Source organism: Bos taurus, chromosome 16 (genome assembly GCF_002263795.3).
Source record: "Bos taurus isolate L1 Dominette 01449 registration number 42190680 breed Hereford chromosome 16, ARS-UCD2.0, whole genome shotgun sequence".
In the NCBI taxonomy this organism is placed as follows: domain Eukaryota; kingdom Metazoa; phylum Chordata; class Mammalia; order Artiodactyla; family Bovidae; genus Bos; species Bos taurus.
This window is the reverse complement of record NC_037343.1, coordinates 44,137,224-44,154,360: the sequence shown is the minus strand read 5'-3', so window position 1 is coordinate 44,154,360 and position 17,137 is coordinate 44,137,224. Positions and strand designations below refer to the sequence as shown.

The window sequence follows — 17,137 nt, the reverse complement described above, 5'->3', positions numbered from 1 at the left end:
CCTGAATAGAGGGCTTGTGTAGACACTTGACGCTGGGGCCCCAGGGCTCAGGGTGCAGTATGTGGCCGAACTGCTGCTGCTGCTCCTGGGATTTCCAGGAAAGAACAGCCAGTGCAGGAGAGAAGTGGTCCAGGCTGCCATGTCTCTGGGTACCAGTCAGCCGGGCACACTGAGGATGGTTTGGGCTGTGTAGGAGTGGGCTATTGGGGTATTTGGGAACTGAGTTTTCAAGAAATGAGGGGTCTGCACATTAGTTGTGGGGAGATTCCAGAGCAGGTCGAGGGCAGACATACGGATGCCTGACCCTCTTTAAGAAAGTGGTGAAAGACAGGGAAGCCTGGTGTGCTGCAGTCCATAGGGTCACAGAGTCAGACATGACTGGACGACTGAACAACAATGCACGCGAGAGTTTGAGCCTTTCCTTGAGGGGCCTCTGTGCCCGGTACATAGTGGCACTTGGTAACCTTGCCGAGGTGACCTGTGTGTCTAATGGATGCCCCCCAGGTGGTTTCAATCTGGGAAGCCGCACAATCAAATGAGCGTTTGAGAAGGCAGAGCCTGGGCCGGGCTGGGGGCTGGTTGGGAGGGGGCGTGAGGCCAGGACCTTGGGCAGACTCAGGACAGAGCCTGGGCCCCCACCCCCCCGCCCCCAGGGCTGGGGTGGGGAGCCCCCTCCCACTCCCACTTCCTCCTGGGGCAGCCTGTCATGCTGGCCCCCACGCCCCTCTCCATACGAGGCCGTCTGGACAAGTTTGGGTGGTGGAGCTGGATCCTATCATTAGCTTTGCCCCCAGCATCCTCTCAGCCCTCTTCTTATCCGGAGAGCTGTTTTGTTCACTTCCCTCTTTTAGCTGCCGGCTAATGTTTGTGGCGGATGAGCAGGGTGTGTTTCTAAAAGCAGCCGGCTGCCCGGTGAGGCCGCCTTTTCACTTGGGTGGCCCGGCTTCCTGGGCTGGCATAAAACTCCCTGCGGTTGAATTTTTTTTGCTCCTTAAAAATTCAAGGGAAGATACATTCAGGTCCCCTCATCCGCCCTGACTCATCCCGGGGAGCAGAAATGATGCTTCAAGGGGCCTGGGGTCTGTGAGGTCAGAGTAACCCACCCACTCCACCCTGCACCTTGCCTGCTCCCACGAGTGTGGCTAGGTCAGCAGCAGCTTTGGAGCCATCTGGTGGAATGCTCTCCATGGGGCTGAATTTGCTCTGCCCTGACTTTGGTTGGTTGGGTCTTTGGTGCTCATGAGATTTCTTGGCTAACGAAGCATCACCGCTCAGTCACCCAAAGTGCCTGTAAGAAAGTCAGTGGGTGGGGTCCAAATGGCCCCTGAGCAGTGGCTAAGAAGGTGAGATGCCACGTTGCTCCTCTGCGGTGGCTGCCTGCCTCCGGCCCAGTGTTTCCTGCTGGGCGGGCTGGCCTGGGAGGATGGGAATGAGGGTTGGGAGGCCCAGCCCTGGAACTGGGGGTTGAGTCTGAGGACCCCAAAGCTGCCGTGCCCACAGGCTCTCCTGCAACTGCGGTGCCCACCTTCCAGAAAGGGGCCACAGGGCAAGGTCACCCTTTGCTCCACCCGCCCCCACCTCCCCAGCCCCGCAGCCAGCCGTCTTCCCTCCCACTCGCCTGGCGGTGGTAACCCCCGGCCGGCTGTTCGGAAGGGGCTTTCCTCTTTACTGCAGTTTAGTCTGCATTGGTTTAATTTGAAAGACTTGTTGCCTCTGAGTCAAAACATAAAAATCCCCTTGGATGTGCTGTGGTGTTCATTGCCTTGGGAGCCACTGGCGCCATCTCTGGGGGGGTCCCTAATCCTTCCCTTCCTGCCGCAGCCAGGTGGGCGAGGCTCCTGGGTCTTTAGATCCCAGGCCTCCACCTCCCTTCCTCCCACCTCCATGCATCTTCTGGGGCAGAAGCTCAGGGCTAGGTGTCAGGATGACTCCCCATCCTTATCGGATGTCGCTGGCTGTGGACCAGCCCAGCCCCCTTTGTTGGGAATTCCCTGGCAGACCAGTGGTTTGGACTCTGCACTCTCACTGCCGAGGGCCTGAGTTCAAGCCCCGGTCGGGGAACTAAGATCCCTGCATGGCCAAAAATAAAAAAGGGAAACAACAAATACAGAGAAAGCAGCGCCCCTGTGTCCACATGCTGAACATGTAGAGGGTACCAGGGAGCTCCATGAGCTAGCTGCCTCCAGAGTGGCTGTTTCTAAGATGGTCTGCAGGGTTATGGGTAGAAATTAGTAGCTTTGTTTTTACTTTTATCATCTCTTGTTGAATATCTGGGGGTTTTTGGTGTGTGTTTCATAATGTATGTCATCTATTGATACAGAAGTATGTGAGTATAATATGTGCCCAATATATGTCTTCGGGGAGATACCTGCTTTAAAGCTAGCAAACGGGGTGCATAACCAAAAGAAGGCTGATTCATTCTGCTGTAAATGAGCTCTGGTTTGTGAAGGGAGGGGGCATCACTGGGGTCCAGGGAGGGCTGTGCTGGGGCATTTGCGGGTGCGGGGCACAGAGGGTGTGGCTGTGGGGTGGGCAGACTGTAGGCTCTTGGGTCCTTCCTGGTTTTTGGTCACTGTGTGTTATTCAGGTACACACGGAGGCCTGGGCCTGCTACAACAGGCTCTTGGAGGAGTTTGTGGGAGAAGTTTGGCTCCTGTAGACACTATGATAGACACCATTTCTTTTATTTTTTAATTATTTGTTCAAGTTACTAGTTAACTTGGCTGTACCAGATATTATTTGCAGCATGCGGGGTCGTCAGTTTTCATTGCGGTAAATGGGGTCTTAAGTTGTGGTGTGCAGGATCTAGTTCTCGACCAGGGATTGCGGCCAGACCCCTTGCACTGGGGGAGCAGCGTCTTAGCCACTGGACCACCAGGAAAGTCCTGGTGGATACCACTTCTTAAGTCCTAGATAAAGGGTTCCTAAACTCTTAAGGGCCAGAGTGTAAAATTTAGGCCTGTTGGAACTACTTGACTCTGCTGTTACAGCAGGTGAGTGGGAATGCCAGAGGCAATGTGTAAACCAAAAGGAGTGGCTGCGTGCCAATAAAACTTTATTTACAAAACCAGGCAGTGGGCCAGATTGGCCCATGGAGTCATTGTTTGTCAAACTCTCGTCTAGATTAAGAGGAGAGACCCAATGGAGGCTCAGAACCAGCCAAGATTACCCACCAAAAAGCACGCACGCCTCTGACCTTGCTCCACTGGACCCACCCTCAGGAGACTTGGGGGCAGGGTGTGGCCCAGCAGAGAGTCAGTGGAGCAGTAAGCAGCCCCTAACATCCCACTGGAGAGCACTCAGCTGGCAGCACGCTTTCACACCTTCTTTAGAGCCAGAGAAGTGTGGCCTTGGGAGGAGGCAGAGCCCTGCCCATCCTAGAATCGAGATGCAGCAGAGCCAAGAGAGATTTGGAGGCCCTCCAAGCTGGAGTCCCTAGGGATGTGGAGGGGAAAAGTGTGGAAAGAACATCCCCTTCTCTTCCAGGGTGGGAACCACTAGAGTTGAAACCTGCCAAGCTGGACTTTACCTGCAGGACTTCTCAGAGCCTTGAAGATGCTGATGGGTTTTCTGATTCTCTTGGAGGGAATATAATATTTCCCCAGACTTAGAAACAGTTTTTCAGGATCTGTCCAGATCACTTTAGAGAAGAGCTGCTTTCCTTCAACCCTCCGTTTTATAGACCTAACGGAAACCTAATGTCCAGAGAGGCTGAATGTCTTGCTCCAGGTGACACAGGAGGCTGGTGACAGTGTTGGAACGGGTGCTGACTTCCTACTCAGCCACCTTCTTCCTGGCGTGGCCTTACCCTGACCTGAAGTCACAGGTATGGGTGTCCCAGGTTGCGCTTCTGGCCACAAGAAGATGATGTTGTCCCAAGGATGCACTATATTCTTCCATCCGAAGCCCGCTCTGTCTCTGGGTTTCTTAATCTTGCACTGTTGACTTTATGGGCAGATTCATTTTGTAGCAGGCCTCCACCCATGACATGTCACCCCAGCTGTGACCACGAAAAATGTCCCCAGACCTGGCCAAATGTCCCCTGGGGGTAAAACCACTCTGGTTAAGATGCACTGAGCCAACATGTGTGGAGCCTACATTTGCTGGAGTTGTTATAAATGTTAGAAAGATTTGTGGGAGTGCAGGAGAGTTCTCAGGGCTGGGGTGGGGGTGGGGGGTGGATGGGGCAGTGGGGGAAGTGTCCCAGGCAAGTTGCTGGAAGAGTCCTGAGTGTGTAAAGCAAGATGAGGGAACAAGAGGTGGTTCAGTTCTGCATTAGGGTCAGGTGAAGACAAAAGTGAGATCCCAAATGGATGGAGGGTGCGTGCCCTATGGTCAGTGGACTTCATTGCAGCACTGGAGGGGAATGACCCTGCACACAGCGAGTATTCTGGAAAGGTGATGAGGCTGGTGGAGGGGACAGATGAGGGGGTGCAAAAGACAGTGGGCTGGAGATTGTTTCAGGAGGTGAGCCTGACAGCCAATCGGAAGTCAGCTGGAGTCCAGGCGACCTCTTGGACCTCGGCCTTGGAGGACAATGGGCTTGGGTGCAAATGTGTGCGATGGGAGGTGTGTGGAGAACATTCTGTGGGTAGTATCACCTACAGACTTTATTCTCGAAACTTTGATGTTCTGAAGCTTTTAGAGTTTTTTTTTGGGGGGGCCTGATGCCTTAGAGTCCAGGGAGGAAAATTGATCCAGATGACGGACAGCTGGTTCAGAATAGTCTGGGAACAGGTGTGCAGAGAGAAGGAGAAACCTGACAGGCTGAGTGGGCCTTGAACCACCGTTTGGGGTACACAAGGTATCCTATCTCACTAAAGGTTTTAATCAGCTCCTGGGTATCTGCATTAGGGCACCAGTCACACAGGGAGGGCTTGTTTCAAAGCCTGACAGGACGGACTTCCCTGGTGGTCCAGTAGCTAACACTCTGCCCTCCCAATGCAGGGGGGCCTGCGTTTGATCCCTGGTCACAGAGCTGGAGCCCACATGCCACAACTAAGACCTGGTGCAGCCAGACTGAAAAAAAAAAAGGTCTAATGATTATGGAAAGGAAAGGGACTGTGCCCATGGGCGCAGGTGTTTAAGGTGATGGAGAACGTGCAGAGGGCTCTGGAGGGTCTGCCTGGTTCTGTAGTGACAGCCTTCCAGGTGAGTGGACCGTGTGGAGTAGCATGGACACGTGTGTGAGCCAGACTGGGGGAAGGGAGCAGCTGGAGGAAGGAGGGAATGTTCCTAGAGAAAGCAGTTCTGTGGCAAAGTGGGCTGAGGTCAGTGTGGGAGCAGCCTTTGGTGCCCGTCTCAGATGTTTGTCCTTGTGATCGTGGGTGGTCTAAGCAGAACGCTAGAGACAAGGTGACTCAAACAGCAGACAGTTCTGGAGGCTGAGAAGTCCCAGGTCAGGGAGCTGGTAGCGCTGGTGTCTGGCGAGAGCCGTCTTCCTGGTTTGCAGACAGCTCTCTTGTTGTGTGCTCATGTGGCAGAGAAGAAGATCATCCCTCTCCTGTGTCTTTCATAAAGGCACTAATTATATTCACAAGGGCTCCACCCTCATGATCTAATCACCTCTCAGAGAACCAACTCCTAAAACCATCACTTGAGGGGTTAGGGTTTCTTCATATGAGTTTTGGGGGGACACATTCAGTCCATAACATCTTTTTTTATTCTTTATTCCTTTTTCATTTAAATTGAAGTATAGCTGGTTTACAATGTTGTGTTAGTTTTGAGGTGTAGAACAAAGTGACTCAGATATAGCCATATATCTGAAAGAACACACTATTCTTTCTTAGGGCTTCCTAGGTGTTGCTAGTGGTAAAGAATCTGCCTGCCAATACAGGAAATGCAGGTTTGATCCCTGGGTGGGGAAGATCCCCTGGAGTAGAAAATGGCAACCCACTACAGTATTCTTACCTGGAAAATTCCGTGGACAGAGGAGCCTGGCAGGCCACAGTCCATGGGATCCCAAAGAGTTGGACACGACTGAGCACACACGCACACACACACAATTCTTTCTTGAATTCTTTTCCACTATAAGTCACTACAAGGTGTTGAGTATAATTCCCTGTGCTATAAATAGGTCTTTGTTTACATATTTTGTATAGTAGTGTGTATCTGTTGATCCAAACTCCTAATTTTCCCCCAACTCTTGATAACCATAAATTTGTTTTCCATGTCTGTGAATCTGTTTCTGTTTTATAAATAAGGTCACTTGTATCATTTTTTAAGATCCCACATATAAGTGATATCATATGGTATTTGTCTTTGTCTGACTCGCTTCACTTAGTATAATCTCTGGGTTCATCCATGTTGCTACAAATGGCATTGTTTCATTCTTTTTATGGCTGAGTAATGTTCCACTGTATTTATGTACCACATTTTCTTCGTCCATTCCTCTGTCAATGGGCCTCAGTTTCCTTGTCATAGCTATTGTGAATAATACTGCTGTGAACGTTGGGTTGCATGTGTCTTTTCAAGTCATGCTCTAGCATGACAACATCTGAACCATTTTTATGTGTATAGGTCAGTAGTGTTAAGTACTTTCACAGTGTTGGGCAATTATCACCAGCATCTAGCTCCCTAACTCTTTTCATCTTGCAAAATTGAAACTGTCTCCATTAAAGAAACAAACAACTCCCTATGTCCCGCTCCCTCAGCCTTGGTCATCTGCCATCCTACTTCTTGTCTTTATGAATTTGAGGTATTCTTGTTACCTCATGCAAGTGGAATCACACAGTATATGCCTTTTCGTGACTGGCTTATTTCACTTATCATAATGTTCTCAAGGTTCATCCATGTTGTAGCCCGTGATAGGAATTCCTCCTTTTTTAAGGTCAAATGGATCTCCACGTTTCGTTCATCCAGTCATTGGTGATGGACACTTGTGTTGCTTCCACCTTTTGCCTATTGTGAATAATGCTGCTGTGAATATCTAGGTGTACGATATCTGTTTGAGACCTTGCTTTCAATTCTTTTGGGTCTATACCCAGAAATGAAATGTTTTAGGAACCTCCATACTGTTTTCCATAGTGGCCGCACTGCTTTACGTCTCCACCAATAGTACACAAGGGTTCCAATTTCTCCACATCCTTGCCAACATCCCTTCTTTTCTAATTCTTTTAACCTAAACCTTTTATGGAAGGATAAGACACCCTGAGTAACTCATACCTTCCTTCCTGCCCAGGCATATATGTATGTTTCTTTGGGGACACCATTCTTTGTGTTTTTAAAAAATATTTGGCTACACCAGGTCTTAGGGCGAGCGGGATCTTTAGTTGTAGCATGCGAACTCTTAGTTGCAGCATGTAGGACCTAGTTCCCTGACCCGGGATCGAACCCAGGCCCCCTGCATTCGGAGCATGGAGTCTTAGCCGCTGGACCATCAGAAAATCAGGGGACACCACTGATTAAAATGGGCTTTCCTTTCATAGTCTACCCTGTTGTCCTCACTGAACGCATGTGGAGATGCCCCCAGGCTTCAGTGTGGTTCTACCTTGTTCTTTTAATTGCTGTGTGATGAATGGTTCATGGTATAGATGTGACAGAGTTGTCCACCTGCCACCTGATCAGTTGAACATGATGGCAACACTCAATTTAGACTGGCAGAAAATGGCAGAGCCTCTGTAATAAGCACCTGTGTAGATGTCCTCTGTCCAGGTGCTTTTATTCTTGTGGCCCACGCTCCAGGAGCAGCATGGCTGGCTAAGCCCTCAGCTCATCTCCCCAAAGCTGCGAGGTTCAGAGTCGACGAGCCACCCTGGTGCACAACTTCCTCCCCTGCCCATCGGTAGGAGGTGCCATCTCTCTACTGACTGTGTAGAAATCTGGGGCAGGGGGTGCAAGGTGATGGATCACTTCTTAGTACTTAATTTTTTGTTTCCCTGTTTACCAAACAGGTCAGGTTTTTTGTTTTTGTTTTTTGCTTATCACTTGCATTTAGTTTTTGTTCCTGAGTTGCTTCATCAGGTCCTCTGGCCATTTGACCATTATGCAGTAAAAGGACCAGAAGCAAATGTGACAGGCTGTTGACAGTGGTTCATTTTAGGTGCTGAAAATATGTGTCTCTTTTGTACACGTTTGAGTTACATATTTTCAAAATGAAAAAAAAAAAAAAAAGACTAATATCTAAATGAGAGTGTTTTAGGAAGATCCGACGGGGTCAGAGAGGTGTTGTGGGCAGGGAGACCAATTTTGGAGACTCCTACACTAACTTTGCAGGTGATGATGACTTGAACCATGAGAGTGGGCGACAGATTTGGGCAACTCTGGGGGGTGGGATTTCTACCATTTGATGATAATGTGGAAAGCCAAGAAGAGGAGGAATCCAGGAAGATGAGGGGTTTGAATCTGGGTGACTGACCAGGAGAAGGACAGAACTTGGCAGAGATGTAGAGGGTGGGAGGGGGCCATGTTTGAGTCTGGCAGGGAGCTGTGTGGGATGCAGGGCAGGGTTGCTGTAAGAGTCATGCTGTTCAATGATGCCGTCGCCATAAGGGTGATGTGTCAATTTCAAGGGGAGATGCTCCCTGGAGCCGTGAGAGCAGAGAAGCCCACAGAGAGAGGAACATCTGTGATTAAGGAGAGGAGGAAAAACTGGCGAAGGAGCTGGGTGGGAGCCTTGCAGAACAGGGAGCACACTGTCACAGAAATCAGTATTTCAAGGTCAAGGTCACAGTCAGGGTTTTCAAATGCAGTTGCAAGGTAGATGCTTTTTCAGGCCATTCAATGTATTAATCAGGAGGTCCTAATGTGGAAGAGCACGTTCCCTGAAGTGTCTGGGGCCTGAAGTCAGCTTGCTGGTTTCTGCAGCCTGAGTGCACAGAGGGTGACCGAGGTCACAGGAAGTGTGGGTGGCTGCAGGAGAAGAGCCCTGGCACCCAGCTCTGTGCCATTCTGGTTTGGTTTCAATGGTGCTTCACCCATGAGTGTGGACTGAGCCGCCCTTGGGGGCTGTGCTGGGCACCTGCCACCCCAGGTGTCCCAGGGTCCTCGGGGGAGTCCGCCAGAAGCTGCCTTCCTCTTGAGAATCTCAAGTATCTCCGTGTGTGCTATTCAGCGTCTGTTCCCGAGCAGCCTCAAGGGACCAAGGGAGACATGAGTCATTTCCTGGATAGCAACCTGTCCCAGCTTCTTAGCCGTTTGAGGCCTGGCCTTTCCTTTTTAAGTCCACCTCTGTTTCCCGCCAGTGCTGCCTCCTCATGAGGTTTGTGAGGCACCTGCAGTGAGAAACAGCATATGAACACCCCCACGGGTATTCAAGTCCTCCTTATTCCAAATGAAAAATAAGAGAGATTGGCCAGGGGGTTCTAAGGAACCCAGTAGCCAAGTAAATGGTGGCATTCTGTCTCTGCCGACTTTCCAGCATGACTTCTGGGACAACAGCTCTGTGTGTGGACAGCCTTGGCCATCGGTTGGCTTAGAGATGCAGATGAGGCGGGTCCAGGGGTGGTGGTCAAACACCTTAGCTTTGTCCAGCACATGTTCCCGTAGCGTCAGAATAAAGGGACCCACTCCCCTTTTCATCACTTTTTGTGTCTCACATTTTCCTTCCTTATTTTCATATAAAATGAAGCACTTTTTAAATTGTGGTAGAGTGTACATAAAATTTATCATTTTAACCATTTTTAGATTTTTTTTGTTTGTTTGTAGATTTTTTAAAATTGAAGGATGATTGCTTTACAATTTTGGTTTGATTTCTGCCATACATCAACATGAATCAGTCATAAGTGTATATATGTCCCCTTCCTCTCGAACCTCCTTCTCACCTCTCACCCTTTCCCACCCCTCTAGATTGTTAGAGAGCCCCCGTTTGAGTTCCCTGAGTCATACAGCAAGTTTCCATTGGCTATCTATTTTATATATGGTAGTGTATATGCTTCTATGCTTCCCTCGTAGCTCACTGGGTAAAGAATCTGCCTGCAGTGCAGGACACCCGGCTTCAATCCCTGGGTTGGCAAGATCCCCTGGAGAAGGAAATGGCAACCCACTCCAGTATTCTTCCTAGAGAATCCCACAGACAGAGGAGCCTGGCCTCTCCTGGGGTTGCAAGAGTCAGACACAACTTAGCGACTAAACGATCACCATGCTTCCACACTACTCCATTTTAACCATTTTTAAATGGTGGTGGCATTCAGTGCACTGTTGTACAACCATCACCATCATCCACCTTTGTAACTGGCTTTCTTCTCTTCGCATCATGTCCTCAAGGTGTGTCCACTTTGCAGTGTGTATCAAAATTTCCTTCCTTCCTTTTCTTGGCCACCCCTTGAGGTTTGTGGGATCTTAGTTCCCTGTCCAGGGATCAAACTTGCATCCCCTGCATTGCAAAGTGGGATTCTTAACCACTGGACTACCAGGGAAGTCCCCCTTTTGCACTTTAAAAGAAGGTTATGGTTCTCTGGTTCTGTGGTCAGTGGCTGGAAGATGATCTTCAGAGTTAAGATCTGCTTACCCAAATGTCATGTAGCAATAAGACCCCGATGCTGGGAAAGATAGAAGGCAGGAGAAGGGGATGACAGAGGATGAGATGGTTGGATGGCATCACCGACTCAATGGACATGAGTTTGAGCAAACTCCGGGAGATGGTGAAGGACAGGGAGGCCTGGTGTGCTGCAGTCCATGGGGTCGCAAAGAGTCAGACACGACTGAGTGACTGAACAACAACAGTAGTAATTATAGCCACCACCGAAACCCTGAATACACGTGTAAACGTCAGGTATTGTCTGAGCACCTACTACGTTCTGGGAACTTTTTGGCCTCTTCAGGTATACTTATTATCCTCTTTGCAGATTAGGTATTTATCATCTCATTTTTTCAGGTGAAAAATTATGGTTGCTTTCTCATGGTGTTGATTTAAAGCGATATTTCTCAGAATGTAAACACACCCAAGCTTTCTGTTTATGTAAAAGAAATGTTCTAATTCTTTCTTCCTGGTTCTTCACCTGCCTCCCCCGAAGTACTTATGGAACGTCTGCACCCACAGCTCTTTTCGTTAAGCTATGCAAGGGCAGCTGCTCTGTGGAAAGAGGGGATGTCACTTCTCTGTTCCCAGTATTTTCTGGTTCTATCCGGAAATCCAGTGGGGTGCTGGCTGAACTTAGGAGCAGGCTTTCTTTTTAAAAATTAATTATATTTATGTATTTTTGGCTGTGCTGGGTCTTTGTGCTTTGTGGGCTTTTCTCTAGTTGCGGCGAGCTGGGGCTGCTCTCTAGTGGCAGTGCTCAGTCTTATTGCAGTGACTTCTTTTGTTGCAAAGTATGGACTCTTCTGGTGCAAGGACTTCAGTAGTTGTGGCACATGAGCTCCCGGGCTCTAAAGCACAGGCTCAGTAGTTGTGCCACACGGACTTAGTTGCTCCAAGGCAGGTGGGATCTTCCTGGACCAGGGATCAAACCCATGCCCCCTGCATTGGCAGGCAGATTCTTAACCACTGGTGTGTGCTTAGTTGCTCAGTCATGTCCGACTCGTTGCGACCCCATGGACTATAGCCCGCCAGGCTCCTGTCCATGGGATTCTCCAGGCAAGAATACTGGAGTGGGTTGCCATGCCCTCCTCAAGGGGATCTTCCCAACCCACGGATGGAACCCAGGTCTCCCACATTGCAGGCAGATTCTTTACTGTCTGAGCCACGGGGGAAGCCCAAGCATACTGGAATGGGTAGCCTATCCCTTCTCCAGGGGATCTTCCCAACCACTGAACCACCAGGGAGGTCCCGGGCTTTCTGATCTGTCGCCTTCCATCTGGCGCCTGTGCCTGAGTCCAGACTCCTCGTCATGACATTCAAGGTCTTTGTCATCCGGACTATGTTCCCCGCCCCTCTCTCTCCCTCTCTCCAGTTACTGCTCAAAATTCCCAAATGCCATTCTAATCTCCTGACCACCCTTTGGGTCCCAAATACACCTCCTCACTTCTGTTTGTGACGGGGGAAGGGTTCTCTCACAGCAAGGGTGGTGTCTGTCTGCTTCTTCCCTCAGCTCACCCTTGCTACTAAAATCCCAGCCTTGGTCAGAACCCCTCAAAGGGGATGTCCCCGAGAGTCCCACCCCACCTCCACCCCCACCTATCTCAGCAACCCCCGAGGTTGAGCATCCTGCTTCTACTGAAGCTCTTTGAAGACATCATCTCTGCTGGGAAGCAGTGGGTACCAGGCAGTTTGCTGGCCTGTCTCCTCCCCACCACTCCCACCAGGCTCTGCCTTGTGGGACAGACCATCAAATTTACCAAATGGATCGTTAGTGGTAAGAGAAGAGCAGGGCTGTGTTAAGAAGCTCTTTACTTTTTCCTGATGGCTTAAATTTTCCTTCACCATGTGAGGAGAAAGACTACAGGAGAATGCCAGTTTGTGGATATTTAAACAGAAAGCGGCACTGAGTGACCTCTTCCCTAGCCAACCAGGCTCCTGGTGGGTACAGCAGCCATGTGTGCCATGCCCAGGTCCTCAAAGGGAGGCAGGAATGTGTTGAGGTGGGGATGCCAAGTGGGGGTCTGGTATCTTAGCCCAGGGATGCTTGGCCCCTTCTCTTCCCTGTCTGGGATCAAAGTCAAACCTGGATGTCTGGAAGAAACTTCATCAACTCAAGTGAGAGGTGGAGGGGTCTTTCTGAGAGTTTCTATCCAGTTGTCCCAGAAATGCTCCATTTCAGTTCTCAGCATCTCAGAGCCACGTCTGAGACTCTAACCCCAGTGTTAACTCCCACCACTCAGCAGTCCCTGAATAACAGCTCTATGCCTCTGGGGCTGGTGAGGGTGGGGACTGGCCCCTGGGTCCCTCTGAGAGACTAGGCCGGGCAGCAGGGTGACCAGGTACTCCGGTGAGCCAGGTCTTTACCTCCAAATGTGCTGATTTGATTTTTTAGGAAGCAGGGCCTCCTCATGGTGCTCAGCCTGTCCGGTGAAGCTGCCACTGCTGCTGCTGTCACCACTGTCGGTCCCCCTTCCGCTTCCAAAGCACAGCCCAGGCTGGTCCTTGGACCTGCAGGAGCCCAGGCTCCCTCCCTGGGGCCACTGGCTGAGCTGGTCAGTGAGGTTGCTGACTTGCTTTAGCTTCAAGACCTCCCTGGTTTGGAGACAGGACACTCTCTTTGGGAGGGGCCAGGGTGAGGCTGGAGGTGGGCAGAGGTGCACCCCAACCTCCCACCCTGCCCCGCTCCTCTGGGTGCCTTACCGGAGAAGTGTCCCCCACTGAGTACCATGGGGGAGGGGGGTGCAGCTCCCACTCAGAGCCTGAGCCCGCCCTCCTGATGGGGACCCTGGGCCAACACGAGTCTGCTGAGGCTGTGGGGCCTCCACCCTCCTGCTTCCCATTCCTATGCTTCCTTTCCAGCTTCTTTCTCTGTTTGTCTCTCTGTCTCTTTCTCTGCTTTCTCTCTGAGTCTCTATGTCTCCCTCTGTCTCTGTCTCTATGTCTCTCTCTTTCTCTGCTCTCTCTCTGCGTCTCTCTGTCTCTGTCTGTCTCTGTCTCTATGTCTCTCTCTTTCTCTGCTCTCTCTCTGCGTCTCTCTGTCTCTGTCTGTCTCTGTCTCTATGTCTCTCTCTGCTCTCTGTCTGAGTCTCTACCCCTCATTTTCTCTCTGTGTCTTTGTCTCTCTGAGTCTCTATGTCTCCGTCTGTCTCTGTCTCTATGTCTCTCTCTTTCTCTGCTCTCTCTCTGCGTCTCTCTGTCTCCGTCTGTCTCTGTCTCTATGTCTCTCTCTTTCTCTGCTCTCTCTCTGAGTCTCTGTCTGAGTCTCTACCTCTCGTTTTCTCCCTGTGTCTTTGTCTCTCTGAGTCTCTGTGTCTCTGTCTGTCTCTGTCTCTATGTCTCTCTCTTTCTCTGCTCTCTGTCTGTCTCTGTGTCTCTACCCCTCATTTTCTCTTTGTGTCTTTGTCTCTCTGAGTCTCTCTGTCTCTGTCTGTCTCTGTCTCTATGTCTCTCTTTCTCTGCTCTGCCTGAGTCTCTGTCTGTGTCTCTGCCTCTCATTTTCTCTCTGTGTCTTTGTCTCTCACTCTCTGTCTCTTTGTGTCTCTGTCTCTGTCCTTGTTTCTCCATTTCTCTCTCTCTGTGTCTCTGTCTCTCTTTTTGCTTCTCTGTTTCTCTCTGTCTCTCCAAATCTCTGTCCCCTAGGAGGTCCGTAAAGCCAAAGCAGGCTCTTCTCTCTTGAGACCATTGTGGCTTCTACAGGATGGGAGAACTGACCAGTGTCCTCTGCAGGGTGGGGTAGGGGAATTCAAGAGGGTGAGACAGGCCCTGTTTGTCTGGGGTTTGGACCTACGGCCACGTTCCCCATCTGAGGTCAGCCATCTGGCCCCAGAAAGGTGCCACACATTCACTGTGAGGGAGCAGGGGGAGAGGGAGGCTTGAAACCAGTGCTTGGAGGACGTGGAGGATCCGCGGTGGGGGCGGAGGAAACCTTCCTGCACGTGCCCCCACCTTGGGGGACCTGGAGATGGGGCTGGGTGTCACTCAGCCCTCCCCCTCTCCACTGGGGGCTCCCCACGGTTTCTGCTTATGGGTCTGGGGTCACAACCAAAACCCCGGGCTCCAGGATGTCTTCTAAGAGGAGGTATGTGACTGGCTGAAGGTCCCAGATCTGCTGACAGGCAACAGTTGGGGATCAGTGCCTGGGCTGTACCTGAAGCACCCCCCTGCCTCGCTGGGTACAGTCCTTGGGGGTGGCCATGGCCCAGGCACTATCCTGGCAGATGGTCCACCAGCCCCGGCTGGAACCTGGCAAACGAGCTCTTAACTCTTCGCTGGTAAGTTTCTGTTAGTTTCATGACAAGTTGCTTGGGGACAAGAGAGCTGGTTGTTGCTAGAAGGGGATCTAGGAAGGGGGATGAGGTGAGTCTGCCCCTGCAGGCTGGCCAGGATTCTGGAACGTGCTTTGGGCACTGAAGTGGCACACTGCCCACCTGGGACTGTGTGCCCCGCTTCCTCTGAGGCTCCAGCCTTGCTCTGCCGGGGGTCCCTGCGCCAGGTGGAGAGAGGGTCCCTGGGTCTTGAGGAGGATGCAGCAGCAGCAGGAGGGAGGGAATGGGTTACAAACCAGCCTTCCCTTGGGCCAGCAGCCTCCCTTCTGGAGGGCTTTTAAAAACTGGCCGATTACCTTGTAATTGTTCCCAGCAGTGAGGAGCCAGTCCAGTGTTTGTTTTGCCTTCTGTGTTCTCCCAGCCAGCGGTAACCAAGGGCCGCTTCCCCTTGGTGACGGTGGAGCTCACTCTGGCCAGGGCTGATCCAGCCGGGCGAGGGAGGCCTGGGGACCCGCAGGGCCCGGCCACTGGCAGGGAGGCTCCCTGCTCCTGGGGCACCAGCGAGCTGCCTGCACTCTGCTTCCGTCTCCCCCGGCCCGGGGATCGAGGGCTTCCCTCCTGGAGCTCCCCCATCTCTGGGCACTGGCCCGAAACATTCCAGAACTCCGCCAATCCTCCGGTAGGTGTCCGGGAGACCGTGAGGCCAATACTTGCAGGCAGGCCGTGTGGGAGTGGGTCCTGGCCAGGGTTGTGGACCTGGGCCAGGGTGCTGCTAGGGGCCAGGGATGACCTTCATTCTAGATTCCGGCAGGATCCAGGGTCCTGAGCTAGTTCTGGGGGAGGTTTTTGCAGGGAGATGGAGACCTGCTGTGAAACAGCCCAGGTCGTGGAGGCCAGCCAGGGACAGCTCCGTGGCCGAGAGGACCAGGATTGATCTCGGATGGCCCGGATTCTGGTCGGGTGGGGTTGTTTGAAGTGAAAGCAAGGGCTGCAGGTGTGGCTGCAAGAAAGCATGAGGCTCCTGGAGGCTGCGGGCTGGCTTGGCTAGTCGGGGAATTGGGGCTATCTGGAGGAGCAGAGAGAGCTGGGGCACAGAGGAGGGCCTGGAAGAGGTGTTGCCACCGCCTTGGGCTTCCCAAGACCCCAGTTGACCAAGGGCTTCTAGAACGTCTGGGGCTAAGGAATCCATAGCCTGTTCTGTGTGCCCTTCGCCCTTGTGGGTCTGGCGAGGACGGGGCCCTGCCAGGCTCTGCCTGTGACTTCTGTTAAACTTGTCGGCTTCTAGATTTGTTTTCTTGGGAGTCCGTTATGTTTCAGGACTGGCTTCCTGGAACGGGCTGGACGAGCCTCTGTTTTCTTTATTTCTGATGTGTTTCCTGCCAGCCTCTGCCTTGAGGACCCAGGCCCAGCCCCCACCCACCTGGGCACACGGATCACCTGTGATACGGCTGCTCAGAGGCAGGGGCCAGGCCCAAGACTCTGCATTTCCAACCAGCTCCCAGGCGATGCCTCAGCGGCAGACCCATGGGCTCCCCGGGAGGGGTCGGGGGGTGGGGGGCGTGACCAGATGCAGGGCACTTGGGGTGACTGGCTCCCTCACTGCTAAAAGGATCACTTCCCAAGGAAGGAATCATCCGGCTCCATGTGCAGGATCTTAGGTAGGTCTGGTTTTCCATTTGGGGGCCTGGAGAAGAAGTGCTGTCAGTCAAGATCGGGGTACCTGGGGGGTGGGCAGGGCACAGCACCTCTGCCCTGGTGCTCTGCCCAAGCACCTCTGTCTGACTTTCACAAGGATTTCTTCTACCAACCCAGCTGCCGATACTATTTAACCTCAGTGATTCATTGAAGTGCTTTTCAAGGGAAGGCGTGCTACAGAAACGTGGGTCCCAGAGGCTTGTTTTGTTGGCAGGTCTTGCTGCCTCAGCAGAAAAGAGGTGCTTTTGATATGGGAACGGAAACTTGGGACAGCCTTAGAAACACGCAGTGTGTTGGGTAGGAGGGGACCATGGTCCTGCTCTGTTACAGGATGGCGCTGCCCCGGGGCTGGCTGCCCCAGCTGGGCGCCAGGGAGGGGTCCCCACACCTGGGTCTGTGGTCTTGTGCCCCCATAGTTGTGACGAGGCTGCCTTCCTTGACACTGAGGTGTGGGGGACACGTCCCCCGCTCCCCGTGTTGCCTGTGAAGGTGACATGCTGCTGCTATGATTTTATGGAAGGTCCAGCTTGCAGGGGAAATAGCTTTCTGAGCGTGTTCTGTCTGGAGTCGCAGTGCAGCCCTGCAGAGGCGAGCGCATGAAACGGGCGTGTGCAGCCCTCACTTCTGCTAGGTACCGAGGCCCTGGTCCAGCTCCATTGGCCCTTCCTGGGCTCGCTTAATTCTGAAGTATGGCTGACAAGCTTGCTGGGCAAAACCA

At 52.0% G+C, this 17,137-nt stretch overlaps 1 protein-coding gene across 3 annotated transcripts in view; it reads left to right on the top strand.

Annotated features, from left to right (window-relative positions):
* Positions 1-17,137, top strand: part of SPSB1 (splA/ryanodine receptor domain and SOCS box containing 1) — a 134,739-nt gene that overhangs the window by 88,455 nt on the left and 29,147 nt on the right. The window contains exon 1 of one of the 3 annotated variants that reach the window (XM_005216940.5): positions 1,725-15,403. The exons of the other annotated variants lie outside the window; for them this stretch is intronic. The gene's annotated coding sequence lies outside the window, so the exon portion shown is untranslated. Of the gene's footprint in view, positions 1-1,724; positions 15,404-17,137 lie in introns of those variants that run through there. 3 annotated transcript variants of the gene reach the window in all.